The sequence below is a fragment of the Lissotriton helveticus genome, chromosome 11 (genome assembly GCF_964261635.1).
Source record: "Lissotriton helveticus chromosome 11, aLisHel1.1, whole genome shotgun sequence".
NCBI classification, from domain to species: domain Eukaryota; kingdom Metazoa; phylum Chordata; class Amphibia; order Caudata; family Salamandridae; genus Lissotriton; species Lissotriton helveticus.
The window spans coordinates 106,203,957-106,216,392 of record NC_136072.1 but is presented as its reverse complement, the minus strand read 5'-3'; positions in this window follow the sequence as shown (position 1 = coordinate 106,216,392).

The following is a 12,436-nucleotide window of genomic DNA, read 5'->3' as shown; positions in this document are numbered from 1 at the left end:
GCAGATTCTCAGAATCTGGCCGTTTGCTCCCGGTATTTTTGCATTTGGGATGCATCATCCCAAATGCAGAAATCGCAATTTAAGGAATCTCTAAATAGCGATTCCTTAAATTGCTCTTGCGTTTAAGGAATCCCAAAATGAGATTCCTTAAATGCAATGCATGAAACCCAAAAAAATAGCGAATTCACTAATAGGGGGAGCAAATTACCATGAAGTTGAACTTCGTGGTAATTTGCTAAAACTTTGAAAAATGCACTTTTGTGCATTTTTCAAAGTAACATGTTGCGCACACACATGCCCTTAGGGCATGTGTGTGTGTAACATTTGTGCACAGGTCCATTTCAGGGGTGCAACAGGGTGTCCTTTGGACACCCTGGCACCCTTGAAATAGCGGAACATTAGCGATTCAGTAATAGCTAATCACTAATAACAAATGGCTTTCCCATTCATTCCTTATTAGCGATTAGCTATTACCGAATCGCTAATAAGGAATCTGTAGGAATCGCTAATAACATTGCGATTCCTACATGCATCCCGTTTTGCGAGTCTTTAATAGCGATTCCTTAAAATTCGCTATTAAGGACTCGCAAAACATATCTTTGATGCATCTGCCAGATTATCTTTGCGAGATTGCTCCTGCCTATGCTTCAGAGAGTAGTCTTTTCTTAGCCAAAGAAGATAAATGGAGACTTATACTAATGTCACTCATCTTGTGACCTGTGTTCTTTCATAAGAGGCTTGCCTCATGGTTTAATCCTGGGAGGTTTATATTTTGAGATCTAGCTGTTTGATCATTAATATTCACCTAGCTGTTGTGACCAAAGATACTTTATTTAATAAGAAGGATACAGTTAAATCAAGGGATTGGTTATAAATAATTCTGGGCGGTGAACTCCGCTCGGCTCGTGAAGTTTGCAGAGTTTTCCGCACTCCGCTCCGTTTTTTCCTCGTTCGCGCTCGTCAATGTCAAGTTTGCGAGCGCCAGTGAGGGAAATCCACCTCACGGCAAGATTTTTCCTCGTTCACGATTGTCAACGTCAAGTTGGCGAGCACGGAAAGTCAACATCCCGGCGAGATTTGTCAACACAGACAGTCGGATTTCTCATTGCGAGCGGTCGCGAATGCTCACGACCGCTCGCCTTGAGAAACCGTTTGTTCGTGTTGAGAAAGCTGGCGCTCAAGTAAAAAATCCATTTGAGTAGCTGAAAGGAAGCAGCGCCTGCTTGCACTTTGCATGTATGTATAGGCATTTATATAGCGCACTACTTACCCGTAGGGTCCCAAGGCGCTTCGACCGCTGCGAAACCCTTCCTGGCTTCCCTGAGAGATGGTCCCTTAATGGGTATCTCCAGGGTGAGACCAGGCATCCCCGGCGGTCTGGTGGGGCCGTTAGTGAAGATGAGGCAAGCTAATGCCCAGAGTTGCCGAGTGTGATCGCTGATCAGAGTGGGCACCGAGGCGAGAGAATTATCGTGTCCACTGACCCTGGTCCAGAAACCTGCCGCGCCGGGAATCGAACCCTGGTCCCGGGCCGTCCTCTGCTCTCGGGTCTGCCGCCTCTAACCAGTGAGCCACACTACTTCGCATGGTGCCGTTCGCTATGATTGCACAGCGCGGACAAACACCTGCCACTGAAAATCACAGCGAACGGCATTTATCTAATGCACTCTGCTGCTTGCTGAGCTCCGGGTGGCACAGCGGCGTTTATTTTTTGCACTTCGCGGAGTTCCGTGTATCATAACTCCGTAAACTCCACCCAGGCTTAGTTATGAATTATTCAGGGCGTCTAAGTGGGAGCATTTTTTTTCTCAGACCCATGAAACCGAGGATTGAACAAACCCTCCTTATAAATCACAAGATGAAAAATCACCACCGCCCCTATGAATTGTGGAGAAAAATCTCTAGCGGCCCGTTGAACACCATTGAAATATTTGATCGTACAGAGATTCTCGGCCTAAACATAGGTACAATTCAAGCACAAATATTGGTCATTAGACCAGATGCATTGTTCCAGGAACATCACCAATGCAGTGACCATTCAGCAGTTGTATGACAGAGGCATGCTTGGCTAAACCACGCATGCCTCTACAATGCTGCCCGAACAACGAATGCGTCTAAAGAGAGTGTTCCTTTACCACGCATGCCTTTTCACACAATTTTGTGGTAAAGGCATGACTGGTAAAGAGATGTGTGGTAAAGATCACACCCCAGCCCCCTTGCCCTGAGTCCTTAAAACTACCCAACACCCCGAGCCCTAAAAACTACCCAGACCCCTCCCTGAGCCCTAAAAACTACCTTACCTCCCTGAGTCTTAAGCACTACCCCAAAACTCCTGAGCCCTAAAAACTACCCAGACCCCCCCAGCCCTGAAAAGAACCCTGACCACCCCCTGAGCCCTAAAAACTACCCCCAACCATGAGCCCTAAGAACTACCACAACCCTTAAAAAATACACTTACCCCCCCAAACCCGGCCCTAGCCCCACTTACCAAACCGTGTCTTCTCCCGATCCTTCCTCTTCCCGCTTCCGTCCATGTAGCATGTAAATTGTACCCTGCCTTAACCACGCATATGTGTGGTTAAGGCGAACGTGGTTCAGCTTGCAGGGAAATGGACGCGAGGTTCAGCCTGCATTGTAAAAACTGTTTCCCCATTTATCATGCTGAGATTGCAATCAGTGTATAAATGTAACAATTGTCCAGTAGATTTTCCAGATGATCAAGATTTGCTTCAGAGAAAGGACATTCTAGTTGTGCCCAACCCTCTTTGATGCTGTCAACCTTAGTGTCAAGAGCCAAAGCACCTTTCATTTTAGTATACTTTTTAACCAGCAATTATTATAATTGCATCAGGCAAATCCCAGACAAAAATATCAAAACTAAGCTTAAACTCATTTTACAAGAACTTGTAATCCTCGCCAGGAACTAAATATATATATGCAGCCACAATCTGTGGTTTAACACTTATCGTAAAACCATAGACACTTCCTGTACAATCACCAAGATGTTGCAGGTGTGCACAATTCATTTTTTGGCCAATAAAGTTTAAGGAATCAGCCACCACAATCACTAGGCCACCTTTTGGCCAACAAATATGGCCCTTTATGGCACAGAAATAAAAGTAATGTAGCCAGGGGATTCTAAAGCTTCTGCTGCCCAGGTCTCCTGCAATATGATGATAGGGTACTTTTCCAACCAATTAGAATCATTGTTATTATCAACGCTGAGTTTTAGGCTTGCTGCTTTCCGTGGTAGAAAACCTATAGGTGCCCTTGTCCTGGCCACTTTTTTATTTAACACTCTTGATACCCCAGCCGCGGCCCATGCAGGTAGGAGTGGTGGGACTCAGTGGGGGGGATTTTGACGGACGATGACGAGGAAAAATTAATTATTTATTTGATTTTCACCTCGTAATCGTCCATCAAAATCCCCTCTACCACTCATATCTGCGCTGGCGGCGGCTGTGATAAGCACCTCCGTGCGTAGACAGAGAGAACCGCCATTTCAGATATACTTGCCCATGTCTCCCCTCCTCCCCCCCCCTCAAGCAAATGAAGGTATTTTTCACCCATTTGCTGAATCCTCAGTATAACATTGCACACTTCAGTAGCTGGAGATGATTTAAACCCCTGGTGATAACAGAAATGAAATCCAATCATACACTTGTGGAGCTGAAATCTAGACTTCTTTTGTAATTGCTCTCTGAGTAAAAGCGGAATTTGAAACATCACTGGGGAAAATGGACCACATTAAGAAATAATTAGAAAGGGCGGCTGAAAGAATGCTAATGATTTCCCTTTTTTTGTTAATCATGATAAAATATGAAATGAAGTACTTTGTCTTAGCAAAAAACTGAGCCAATATCCTTTAAGGAAAACATGTTCCTGAATAATACTTGGAAATCCGCTTAGGCTGACTTATGAATTCTCTTTAATTTCCCACTAGTTACAGTCACTGCTGCACAGAGGCAATTTTCATTACAGAAGAACATAACTTTCCAGCTTGTGACACTGGACTGGAAACACAAGGATAATTCTACTTAACTGCAGTGTTTGCTCTTCTTAACACCAAGTTTGTTCATAACATCTTAAGTTTTTAATTACCAGGTAAATCACCAGATCGTCCCTAATACAATATTAATATTACACGTTGTGGGCATTTACAAATCGATTTCGGGAACCCTTTACATCCTTTATAGCATGAAAGGAGGAATGTAAAGCAATCTGTATTTTTATGGATCTACTACCAAAATGATATACAAAAAATGGCAAACGTTTACCTAAATAATACAGTAATATGAGAACATGATTTCTTTTCTCAATAAAAGAGTGTGTGTGTAGTAAATATTTGGAAATGAAACTTAAGATTAGGATTCTGAAAAACGCAAAAGGTTATACAGAATTATTGCTTATTGTCGGGAGAAGAATCAGTGCTTAATTTGTAAAAACATAAGTGCCAGGGCCCTCATCAGGAGGCCACTGCAGTTTGCACCACCTATTGCCCCTGCCAGCGCTGCCAATGACAGTATCAACATAACTATTACCCATCCCATGGAAATAAGAATGGCTTGGGCGGCAGGTTTACTCATTGTAATGTACATTCAGTTATTAAACAACTGTTGTTGTGCTGAACTTAAAATTAGACAAACAGCCATATGGAGGAATGTTATAAGTGCTGGTGTTGATAATTAAGTGCTGGTACCGAGCACCGGAAACCACCGGCTCAAATTAAGCACTCAATCTGACTGAGGAAAAGAGTCATCTAGGTTCTAGCTAGCATGGCAGTGACATGGTTTAAGTGCTATTGGGCTTAATTTATGTGAGGAAAGTAGTCCCTCTGCCCCCTCCTTGGTAGTACAAGACAGGCATAGTTGGGGAACAGTGGGCCCCGTATTTGCTTGGAACCAAGCGCCATTCCACATACTTCACTAAATATAATTATGCCTCTGAAAGTCGCTGCTATGTCAAGAACACTACTAAACATTGCATACAAGCCGTGCCTCTATGGATGCAATTTTATAAAGCTAAGGAGTTAGGTCAATACAGGGTATGGGGTAGGCTGGGCCCTATTATATTAGAAAACACAAAAATATGCCTATCCCCAACCAATTTTCAAACACTTATTTGTGACCAATAGGGTAAACACGAAATTATTGAGTTTGACCCGGTATTTTTATTTATACCTGTCTATTTTAGAATTTTTGTACTTTTTTTTTAAATTTCGCAAAGAAGGAAAAGCTGTACATTCAATACATTTCAATTACAAAACACAACTATTTACAAACAAATATTTACATTTCATGTACACAATTATCATACATTCTACAAAGAATACAATATACAAGCAAAAATAATAATTGAATTTTTTTCAATAGAGTTAATCAATATCCATAAAGAAAGAAAGGACAAAGTCAAAAGGAGGACCACGTCCTCAAATGAGGATAACTTTCCAACCAGCCGAGGCCAGTTCAAACGTTTAATGGTATTAATTGCTCCCTCGGCATATTTTTGTGTTTTCTATGGATGCAATGACATTAAGAGCAGCGCCGACCCAGGAATTTTTCAAATAAACATATAAACTCCAAATCAGGAGAATTGCTATTAACAGATAGAACAAACTCTTTTAAATCTCAAAACGTGAACAAGACCTCCTCATCCTTTACCTCAACCCATTCATACTTTATGAGTTAAGCCCCTTTCACCCTCTTTAGCAACCTCTCTGTATCAGCCGGGGCTGACCAGGCCCAGTCTGCATCCCAGAGAGTGAGATAAGTAACCTTCTCCTTTTATGGTGTCAAAAAGGAGTCAAATTAGATGCAAGCTTTGGCAAAGCCAATAGGCTTGTCTTTGGTAAGCTGAGGCTCCAAACACAGACATTCAAAACCTCTTCTGAATGTGTTGCTTCCACAGATTTTGTTTAGGAAATTAAAACCATCCCTATTGACTTTGTCAATGTCGGGTTGAATGTAGCAAAAACAGATTCATTTCAGCATAGAATGCATATAAGAGTTACATAATTCATTGAGAACAACAGAGTAGTTATTAACTGCACTTTTCATATCTAAAATAGTCCCTCGTGCAATAGAAGTACTTCCTAGAAGGTGGAATGATACGCCAAGCAGCAATCAGCATGAGCGGAGGGAAAAATACTCCATTGGACAGACCTAATCCCCAATTCTATAAGTATATTTAAATTTACCTGGGCATGATGCAGGGGATCTTAGTTCTGGAGCTGATACAGCAATACTTATCACTTCATCTTCTCCTAGCCTCTTCTGAAAGGTGTGGATGTGTAGTGATTGAGCTAGTGAGTGGTTGGGTTTCTTGAAGTCAGTATCTCAGGCCTGTCAAAGCTAGCAGTACAATCAACCTACACATATTGGAAAAAGGTGAGGCAGAAATGTGTAAGGGCACTGGACATGTCGACAGCGCCAGTACTCTTAGATATCCAGGGGCAGGCTAATGAGGAAAGATCATGGGGCTCACTTATTAGGAGGGATGAGCCCAAAGAAGGAACTGTTCATCTGTGGTTTAGTTTTCTGTGGTGCAGAGCACTTTCTGGACACACCAGATCCTGAGCAGCTCATGATTGGCTCTAAGGACTATCCACAATTAATGCCAGCAAACTCACTGAACTCTTCAAATGTAAGGAGCAGGGCCAAAGAAACCTGAAGGCCCAGGTGAGGGTTGCCATAGAGATGCACCAAGCTGCCGGGGATCTCCACAGTCTCCTTTCAGCACCACTCTCCCTCTTTGCTTTGGTGGGGTTCTCACTTCAGTTGCTAGGATCAGTCTTTTCCTCTTCCACAAGGTACTTATGGCTGTGCTTCTCCTCTGAGCAGTCTTTCCCTCTTCCACAATGTTATGGCTATGCTTCTCCTCTCAGGAGGCACATCTTGCTGGCAAACCTCCATCACCCCTCCATCAGCAAGCAAAACAGACTCCTTTCCAAGGCTGATTGGAGCACTTCCAGTAGGTCATTACAGACTTCTGCGGGTAATGTCCCCACACCTGACTACAAAGCTGGCCTGCAAAGGCACAAGCTGAAGAACGCATTAGTCCATGTGGGGTGTGCTGACACAGATCAACTAAAAGCTCTAGAATACTGATTTGGCATTTCAGTCCTTGCCTAACACTAGCCTTGCAGAGAGAATTTGGGTGTTCCTTGTTTGCAGCACTGGGACTGGATTGTGACAGTTCTCCCACTTTGTCTTATCCATTCGCAGACAGACGACAGGCCATCCACACTCTGCTGGAGTTTGTGGTCAGGATGTAATAAGGCCGGGAATTTCCTCTGGAGAAACCAAGAATATGGGTACAAGGGTGAAGAAACGTTCACACCTCCAGATGATTATCCTTTGGATATGTAACAGCTGCAGAGGAACAAATGACTGGCGATTACTAAAGGCTAACTCTGTACTTCTAAGGAGATCACTGTGTCCATATTCCCCACATCATCCACCACTCAAATGGGGGTGAAACTGCAAAGGACAAAAGGGCAGGAAACAGGAAAAGGTTGTCCCTGGACAACTAAAAAGACTGCTGTCTACTTCGCTCCAACACTTTGGAGACTGACTCTTCACAAAGTTCTTCAGGAACGCTAGCAATAGTCACTGCTAGTCTACCAAGCTACTTAAGTTCCAGCGTGGTGCACTGCCGCGGCCTGTGCCGGTAAGAACGGTGGGGGCGCTTGAGGGAGATTTTGACAGATGACTATCAGAGACAAATAATTATGTATTTAATTTTCCCTCATGGTCGTCTATCGAACACCCCCCTGGCCCCACTGTCCCACGCTCTTACCAGCACCGGCAGCGGCTGGCGGTGCCGCACAGTTTCATCATCATAACCATACTATCCTAGGTCATCCAACCATGCACACAGGTTTAACATATAAGAGCCCTATCCATGCACACAGAATCTTGTGAAGGATCCGGTTATATAGGACTGGGCAAAACCTTTGCACTGGCTAGTAGGCCACTTGCTCTTCCACAGTTGTCAATTAACATTCTTCCTGGGCTGCTACTCTAGTGCAACCCAGCAAGCTAATGGTAGTCATGTTCGCTAGGGAGAGCACATTTGGTACAGCACTCAGCAACACAGAGCCTTGCTGTGGGTATCAAGGTAATTAAGTAAAGCACAACTAAGCATACATTCATAATGACCATGCGACAAAGACCAAGAAATTGGAAAAAACACTCCAGGGCACTTCAGTTGATCTGGGACAGGATGCCCACTAACAACATCATGCAGGATGCTCAAATCAGCTGTATCTTACTGTAAGAGTTTAGACTTATAGGGTGAGAGATATCTGGATTTTTATGGTTAGCATTGTATGAAGTGTTGTATATTTTCGTATTGAACGTATGTGTTATGTTGTCTTTCATGACTTTCTCTGACATTCGAATTCAAAAATGAATCTGAACATAATATTAATAATAATAATAATAATAATAAAAACATTTGTAAAGCGCATGGTTACACTATAATCAGTGTGTCCCCGCGCTGTGGGCGCAGTCCAAAGGGAAAGCAGAGATTCAAGCAATCAGCAACAGGTGGAAGTAGGAATAACACACCTCCAGAGTTTAATTCCTCGGGAAAAGGTGAGTTTTAAGTTTCAGGCGAAACCTTGTTTCCAAGGGCTCCATTCGGAGTTCAATAGGTAATGTATTCCATTGTTTGCAAGCTAAATATCTAAAAGAGCGACCTCCCATCCGTGCTTTGTAAATGCGAGGGACATGGAATTGCATACTTCCAAGAGACCTCAGAATGCGTTTAGGACTGTAGATGGTCAGCAAATTTTGAAGCTACACAGGGGCTTTGCCCTGTGCAATGCGGTGGGCTATACACATGGTTTTAAGATGCGTTCCTGTATAGGGAGCCATTGAAGAGTCGCCAAAGCTCGCTTCCCTGATGTTTTTCTGGGCAAATTAAGAACGAGTCTGGCAGCTGCATTTTGAACACATTGGAGTTGGTGAATCCCTTTTTTGTTAAGACCAATAAGCAGGAGACCTTCTCCTTTGAAGACAAGGCAATAGAAAAATGAACAAATGAATACAGATAAGTACATAAAAAAGGGGCAAGCACAAAGCAGAGAAGAATCCCCAGCAGTACACATGTAACTCTTGCCTGCTATACACCATCCATATATTCAGCAAACGAGACAAAGATGTGATTTCCATTGTTTACATGGTGCCAGTTATACAAGAAATAAGTATTACATAAAAATGTCGAATAAACATTTTGAATTCAAATGAACACAAGCATATCTTTGAACTAAAGGGGAGGTTTTAATTATAGGAGCAGTATAGTGTTCCTTTATTAGGAGCAGACACCGCTTAATTATCTTGAGGCCCTAATGGCTTTCTTCTGCAGAAAAAAAAATGTACCAGGAGCCTGTGCAGGAGGGTGATTTATTTTTCCATTCAAGGATAATAATGTTATTTTCTGCTCAGCTAAAAGCCTTTACATAACTATTAGTAATCAGGGCATAAAACAGCTCTTGTCTGACCTAAGCTGATATGAGTGAATTTGTGTCAATGCTCTTTCTGAGTGCAAATGAGCTATCCAGTTGAATGATCATTTCTCGCACAGCAGCTATTTATGGCAAGGTCTGGAAACCTGTGATGAGTAAGTGGCTGAGCAAGTGATGCGTGATATATTATAACTAATGCAACTGGGATATAAATATACCACTCACAAAGCCACAGAAAGGTCTCAGTGTAAGCAACGCCATATATGGGCCTCGTGTATGAACAACGCTTTAGGTAAAGGGGGTTGCAATTTGCACATCAACCTTTACTGAGTGCATTTTTATTTTGTATACCGACCTATATATTAATACACCGGTTCACAAAATACTGAATACTAGCATGTCGCAATTCAACCTCCCTTATAAATATTAATGAAGGAGATATTAAATTGCAATCCAGGACGATTGGATACAATCAGTTCTGTGATTGCTTTTAAATAAAGCAGTCTTTTATTTTTCTAAATGTAGCCAGCAATTAATAATAGAAAATGAAAATATTTGCAAACTTTTTGAAGATTCGGCAGTGGTGCATGGGACCACTGCCGCCTCTTAAAAATGTTTTTTCACCATTCATAAAGGGGAAAGGGTCCCTAGTGGGCACCTTCCCTTTTGAGGATGGGTTGTTGCCACTTCCTTTGAGTTGGAGGTAAAATATTAATGTTTTGTTATTGGATTTCAGTTGCCAAATATTAATACATACCTTAAGAAATCTGTATTTGGAAGGAATGCCCTTAAAACGCCTATTCAAAATTGTAATCCCTTAATGTTTTCTAAATCAATTTAACGATTCGGAAAAACATTTCCTAATAGTTAAATGGGCTTAATACTTTGAAAAAGTGTTTTAGTGGTTGCAAAGAGTAGGGCATATCAGGCAGAGGGTTCTAATGTGCTGTTTTCTATACTTTGAAGATAGCCGTTTTGTTGTGTGACACAACGAGGCTATGCAATGCAGTGGCAATCTTGAAAGTTTAGAAAACATTGTTTCCATTGTCAAGATGCAGGGTACAATGGGGAGGAAGATTCATCTGTCGATCCCCCTTGAGCCGATGTTCACATAGGGACCAAGGGCAGAAAATGCCAAAACCTCATTTTGTCCATGAGGACAAAGACAGAAAAGAAGGACAAGGTCAAGCAGCAGTTGCTCGGGACATATAAATGAGTGAAGAGGGACGCACATGGTTGTTGTGCCAAGAGGAGGAGGTACTATGTACTGTTCAAAAGACGACAGAGACTTCGGAAAAAAGGCCCGCTCATCAGAGAACGTGGAGTCGCCAAAAGTCCAAACCAGAGTGCAATTCCTGCCCAGTGGTTACCCAGAAGCAAGGAGCAGTCATTCAGGTCAGGAGGGCCATTGGTTGGACGCATAACCCTAGGTTAAGGGAGCACGGACATCAAGGGCTTTCTCACTAATTCTTAAAAACCAAAACAAAAGGAGAGGAACTCCCTGGCCTAGGAGTGTTCTCGCAATACTAATTTTAGTTTTTTTGTGGTTTTCCTCGAGTAGAGGTTGTGTTTTGTTTTCTCCATTTGTTCCTACCCGTGAGCACACTGGGTTCCTCACAACATTGCTTGCTTGGGGCTACATACCCCTGCACATTCAAGTGAGCCTAGGTAACGATGTGGTGACGGGTTTCACGGTGTCAATTCCCTAACACTCTCAAATAGAAATAGCAAGGGAATAGAACTTACCTATTTCTCTCCTTTTCTCCAAGGATGCCAGCAGGCCCATTATCTTGGTTGATCCAAAAGTAGAGGAGAAGAACGAATAAGAAGCCAGCTAATTCCTTCCCCAATATCAATTCTGAAAGAAAATCAGTTAGAGCAACAAGGTGCCTTCTGGTCTTCCCTCGCATGCCATGAGACATCCATACTTTGAAGATGGCCGGCAGGTTGCGTGATGCAAAGTTGCGCTGCAACAGACACTGAGTCACGCAGCATAGCAGCAATCTTGAAGGTGCAGCACACAATATTTTCTACACTTTGAACATGGCAGATTGCCACTATTGGCTTTGCCAGTTCCAGCACAAAGCATCTGTTATTCACAAAATGAATAGCTGCTGACACCATGGAGCAGGAGGGGCGACTGAGGAGGGAGAGCGGGCTCACAAACCAAGCCTAAGGAGGCATAGCAAAGTGTAAGAGACAATATCCAGGGCATCACCAAAGCCTCCTTCCAGGCAAAAGGTGAGAGGAGATTGATGGGGTGAGTGAGGAGGAAACACAAAAAAATGGCACAGCATGCTCTGAAAAAAAGCAGGGAGCAAGACATGCACTCCAAGGAAGAACTAAATAAATTAAAGTAAAAAATGTATTGTTCCATAATGTTGGCAGTGGAAGAATACACCTTATTCGGTAGAGTGCAAGGGTAAGCAAGCTATAGTCCACAGAAGGGTCAATCACAGAACATCTGTATTGTATCTCTTTTCAACAATGTCTGATGACACATATTGTACAACAACTATAATTAAACTTGCACAAAAACTCAACGTTTATTGATTCTACTTTGTAAACATATTGTCCATACTTTTGTTTATGGATTTGTTCTTCTCTTTACTTTCCAATTGTTCCAAGATTCCTGCTACGGAACAGGATTCATCGTATGTTATATATCTTTCACAATATCTGTTAAATATTAGTTTGGTCTTTGCTCCCACTTTTGTATACAACATGTTTTAATACATAGACGAAAACATGAGATAGCAACAAAGTCTAAATTAATTAGTCTTACTAGTAATTATCAAATTAGTCCTCAAATTAATGCTTGTTTCTCAGAAACTTACCATTTTTCAATTGACTGTGTTATCCATAAGCTGAATACATAACTTGCTGCTCCAGGTGAGTTGCACAACAAACTTGTTGTGATATTTTCTTACTTTTTATCCGATTCTGTCCAGATTGCTGGAAGTCCTG